A 5,519-nucleotide genomic window follows, 5' to 3' on the forward strand; every position below is an offset into this window, starting at 1 on the left:
GTCTTCAAGAAAACAGGGGAGAAGAATCCAATCACAAAATTAGAAATGAAAATGGAGAAATCACAACAGACACCACAGAAATACAAAGGATCATAATAGACTACTATTGGCAACTATGTGCCAATAAAATGGGCAACTTGGAAGAAATGGACGAATTCTTAGAAAGGTGTAACCTTTCAAAACTGAACCAGGAAGAAATAGAAAATCTTGTCGTACCCATCACAAGCACAGAAATCAAAACTGTAATAAAAAAAAATCTCCCCAAAAACAAAAGCTCAGGACCAGATGGCTTCACAGGTGAATTCTGCCAAAAATTTAGAGAAAAGCCAACACCTATACTACCCAAACTCTTCCAGAAAATGGCAGAGGAAGGTAAACTCCTAAACTCATTCTCTGAGGCCACCATCACCCTAACACCAAAACCAGACAAAGATGCCACAAAGAAGACTACAGGCCAATATCACTGATAAACATAGATGCAAAAGTCCTTAACAAAATTCTAGCAATCAGAATCCACCACTGGTATATTTTTACACCTATAGTATTGACTGAAGGTGCAACATGTACTCCTGCAATGTCATTCCAATATCCTTCACTTAACATGTGTGCACTGTAAAAAAATGTTTAAAGGAATTTCATCCATTATTGTGTGCATATATTAAAAAGTGAATTTGGAGCTGAGAGGAAATAAATTGGCCAATGATACACCCCTCATTTTTATTTTTAATCAGGACTTAGTGTACTTTTGAAGTGTGAAAACAAGACATTTTCAATTCTGGAAAACTCTTATTTTTTTATTTATTTTATTATTATCTCTTTCTCATTGTCTTTATTCTTTTTTTCCTGAAAACATTGTCATTCCATCCCCCATCTTTTCTGTTTCATTTTCTCTCTGAGTTACACCACATAGCAGAGTGTAGGGTTAAAAGCACACACACTGGACTTATATTATCTGCATTCAAATTCTGGTTCTACCACTGTATGCACTGCACTGCATATTTGAAAAGGCCCATAAGACGCCATCGGGTATGCTCACATAAGGTTTTCACAAGGTAGGCAAACAGGAGGGGAAATGTTCAGGCAATCAGAGAGGTTATGTAATTTTGCATCCTGACCAGAGTGGATAAAATTTCAGTTGCTTCAAGACTATACTTTCAGGGATCATTTCTATAGTTTGTTACTAGAGAAGGTTCTCTGAACATGTAGAGCACCCAAAACCACAAGAAGGAAATGCAATGCTCTCTCCTGAGAGTGAAACCGGCACTTGGTTCTGCTTCTGCAACTGCCATTGGCCACTTAATGGTCATTCTTCTCTTCCTTTGGGAGAGTAAGAAGGAGAGAACGTGGTCTGAGTGGTAAGAAGAAAAAAGTTTCAGTTTCTTCACACTCTTGGTAACATTGGGGGAAAAGGAAATGAAGCAAGGAAGGAGGACAAGTATAGGGTGTGTTACTGAGCTGGCCACTGCTTGATATTAAGTGCAATTGAATGCTTGGTCTCAAGGGGCCATCTTCTAAGATATATATGTAATTTACTTTCTCAGGACAGTTAGTCCAGGAATAGGAAGGGAGGAAAATGTGGTCTCTAGCTCCCTTATTTCATACATCAAACTTTACTGAAGTGGGAATTTACCCTCATTCAATACTGTGCTTGTATGCAAGTGCCTCCTTTTTCAGCATTAACAGGGAAGTGTAAGAGTGAAAAGCATAAGACATATGGCACAGATGTGGTGTGAGCACTATCTGCCTGTGCTGTAGTGAAGGTGCTGTGTAGGTTGCTGGGTGGAAGCAAGTGGCTGACACCCCAAAGACAGTGAATGCATAAGAGGTGTCCAATGCTATGATTTAATGCTGGTAATTTTGTTACTTCTGAGTTTCTGAAGTTGAAAAATGGATCTTCCAAGGCTATCAGGGTTTTTAAAAGGCATAATTATGCCCTCTACCCTAGGATCTTGTGCTATTAGTTTATCATCTGGCCTTTAATTCATCATTAATTGAACAAATAATTATTTAGTAACTAGCATGGGCCAGGCACTGTTCTGGGTTCTTGGTTTTAAATGAACCTAAGTAGGATCCAAATGGTCCTACTGTCATGGTCTTCCTCTATAATGGAAGAAAGACAATCAGGAAAAAGATGAAATAGGTTCTATCAGAAAATTATGAGTATGTTTTATAAAATAAAGCAAGGGAAGGAGGTAGACAGTATTCAGAGGGAGGCCATGTAGGGCATGGGAAAGGCAGTCCCATGAGAAGAAGGTAGTCATATTTGAGCAAAGAATTTAAGAAAAAAACTAACAAGTGTTGATTTGGAAAAAAAGAGATTTAGGCAGAGGGAATAGCAAATGCCAAGGTCCTGAGGAGAGAGCATGCTTGATTAGTGTAGTCGGACATAAGATTAATATGAGGAAGAGGGCAGATCTCTGATCATGTCTGAAAGTACAGACGATTGACATGAATTTAGTCATTATTTTAAGTACATTGGAAAACCACTGGAAACTTTAAGGAGGAAATGGAATGATATGATCTGTGTGTGTTTCATATTGGTTTGGTTTACATCCACTCAGTTCAGTTCAGTCGCTCAGTCGTGTCTGAATCTTTGCAACCCCATGAATTGCAGCACTCCAGGCCTCCCTGTCCATCACCATCTCCCGGAGTTCACTCAGACTCACGTCCATCAACTCAGTGATGCCATTCAGCCATCTCATCCTCTGTCGTCCCCTTCTCCTCCTGCCCCCAATCCCTCCCAGCATCAGAGTCTTTTCCAAGGAGTCAACTCTTCGCATGAGGTGACCAAAGTACTGGAGTTTCAGCTTTAGCATCATTCCTTCCAAAGAAATCCCAGGGCTGATCTCCTTCAGAATGGACTGGTTGGATCTCCTTGCAGTCCAAGGGGGATTGGGGGCAGGAGGAGAAGGGGACGACAGAGGATGAGATGGCTGGATGGCATCACTGACTCGATGGATGTGAGTCTGAGTGAACTCCTGGAGTTGGTGATGGACAGGGAGGCCTGGCGTGCTGCGATTCATGGGGTCGCAAAGAGTCGGACATGACTGAGCGACTGATCTGATCTGGTCATATTGCTCTCCATAGTGGCTGTACCAGTTTATGTTCTCATTAACAGAGTAGGACACTTCTCTTTTCTCCGCACTATCTCCAGCATTTATCATTGTACTTTTTAAAAATTAATTTTTATTGCAGTATAGTTACTTTACAATGTTATTAGCTTCTGCTGTACTACAAAATGAATTAGTAATATGTATGCATATATCCATTCTTTTTTCAATTTCCTTCCCATTTAGGTTACCACAGATCATTGAGCAGGGTCCCCTGTGCTAAACAATAGGTTCTCCTTAGTTATCTGTTTTATACATAACATTGTTTGTAGTCGATGATGGCCATTCTTACTGATGTTAAGTGATACCTCATGATAGTTTTGATTTGCTTTTCTCTAATAATAAGTGATGTTGAGCATCTTTTCACGTGTGTTTTAACCATCTATATGTCTTCTTTGGAGAACTATTTAGATATACCTATCTTTTACTGGATTATTTAGTTTTTCTTTTTTATATTGAACCACATTAGCTGTTTGTGTATACTGAAGATTAATCCCATGTCAGTTGCTTCATTTGAAAACATCTTCTCCCATTTCAAGGATTGTCTTTTCATTTTATGGTTTCCTATGCTGTGAAAAAGTTTTTAAGTTTAACTAGGTTCTATTTGTTCATTTTTGCTCTTATTTCCATTACTGTATAGAGTGGAATGAAAAAAATCTAAGTATGATTTATTTCAGAGAGTGTTCTATCTATGTTTTCTTCCAAGAGGGTTATCATATCCAGCCTTACATTTAGGTTTCTAATCCATTTCAAGTTTACTTTTGTGTATGGTGTTAGAATGTGTTCCAGTTGCATTCTCTTACATGCAGCTATCCAGTTTTCCCAGCATCACTTGTTGAAGAGACTGTCTTTCCTCCAATGTATGTTCTTTCCTCCTTTGTCATAAGTTAGGTGACCATAGGCGTGTGGGGTGTTTTTGGACTTTCTATCTTGTTCCATTGGTCTATTTGCCTGTCTTTTTGTGCCAGTGCCATGCTGTTTTGATGACTGTGATTTTTTGTATACTTAAAAATTAGAGAACCTTATTCCTCCAGTTCCATTTTTCTTTCTCAATATTACTTCGGCTTCATGGTCTTTTGTGTTCCAAACAAATTGTAAACATTTTTGTTCTAATTCTTTGAAAAATGCCATTAGTCATTTTAAAGGGATTGCACTGAATCTGTAGATTGCTTTGTGTAGTATAGTCATTTTCACAGTATTCATTCTTCCAATCCAAGAGTATGATATATCTCTCCTCTGTTTGTGTCATCTTTTATTTCTTCTATTAGTATCTTATGGTTTTCTGAATATAGGTCTTTTGCCACCTTAGGTATATTTATTCCTCAATATTTTATACTTGTTGATACAGTGGTAAATGGGATTGTTTCTTTGATTGCTCTTCCAGATCTTTTCCTATTAGTGTATAGGAATTCAAGAGACTTCAGTGTATTAATTTTGTATCCTGTAACTTTACCAAACTCACTGAGCTCTCAGTTTCCTGGCAGCATCTTTAGGGTTTTCTATATATGGTCATGTCATCTACAAACAGTGACAGTTTTACTTCTTTTCCAATTTGGATTCCTTTTATTTCTTTTTATTCTCTGATTGCTTTGGCTAAGACTTACAAAACTGTTGAATAGTCATGGTGAGAGTGGACATCCTTAGAGGAAATCCTTAGAGTCTTAGAGGAAATACTTTGCTTTTCACCATAAGACAACCCCCAAGGCTGTCTGTGTGGCCAACAGCAGTCCTCTCCCTGAGGACTCTCTCCAAACCTGTTTCAGTGCCCAGCCCCCACCAGCACTGGCAGACACTTGTCTCAGACTGGGGTCTGAAGGGCTGTGGCACAGACCATCTGTACAAGTCTTGTTCTGTCCTGCCGTCCATGGACCAGCTTGTGCACTTGCCTCTGATAGTCCCCAGAACACCCCCTCTACTTCACCTGATCTCACCACCAGAAAGGGGGCCTTCCCAGGTGTAGTAACCTCTCTTTTCCTTCAGCTCCCCTCCCACAGGTGCAGATCCCATTCTAGTTCCTCTCTTTTCTTCCTTTTCTCTCTTTTGTCCTACCCATTATGCAGGCATATTTTCTTGTCCTTTTGGTGTCTGAGGTCCTCTGCTAGTGTTCAGCAGGTGCTCTGTGCAAGTTGTTCCACTTGTAGATGTATTCTTGATGTACTTGTGGGGAGAGGTGAGCCCCACACCCTCCTGTTCTGCCATCTCGATCCTCTATCTCTTTACCCTTTAAATTGAATGATTTCATCATGAATGTCTTGATGGTAATTATCTTCTTATAAAAATAATATAAGTATTTTGTTTTTGAATTAGCTTTTCTGGCTCATTTATTGAGGATCATCCAGCTTCTGAAAGCATTAAAGAGCCATCAGGGTTTTAAGAGGTCATGTTTAAATTCAGGAGTATCACTATAGA

At 39.2% G+C, this 5,519-nt stretch overlaps 1 non-coding gene across 1 annotated transcript; it reads left to right on the forward strand.

Annotated features, from left to right (window-relative positions):
- The first annotated feature begins 1,142 nt into the window (after positions 1-1,142).
- LOC129658227 (small nucleolar RNA U3) lies at positions 1,143-1,357 on the forward strand. The gene has a single exon (XR_008717323.1). It is a non-coding gene; the product is annotated as a small nucleolar RNA U3 (small nucleolar RNA).
- Positions 1,358-5,519: the final 4,162 nt, after the last annotated feature.

Source organism: Bubalus kerabau, chromosome 7 (assembly GCF_029407905.1).
Source record: "Bubalus kerabau isolate K-KA32 ecotype Philippines breed swamp buffalo chromosome 7, PCC_UOA_SB_1v2, whole genome shotgun sequence".
Classification (NCBI taxonomy): domain Eukaryota; kingdom Metazoa; phylum Chordata; class Mammalia; order Artiodactyla; family Bovidae; genus Bubalus; species Bubalus kerabau.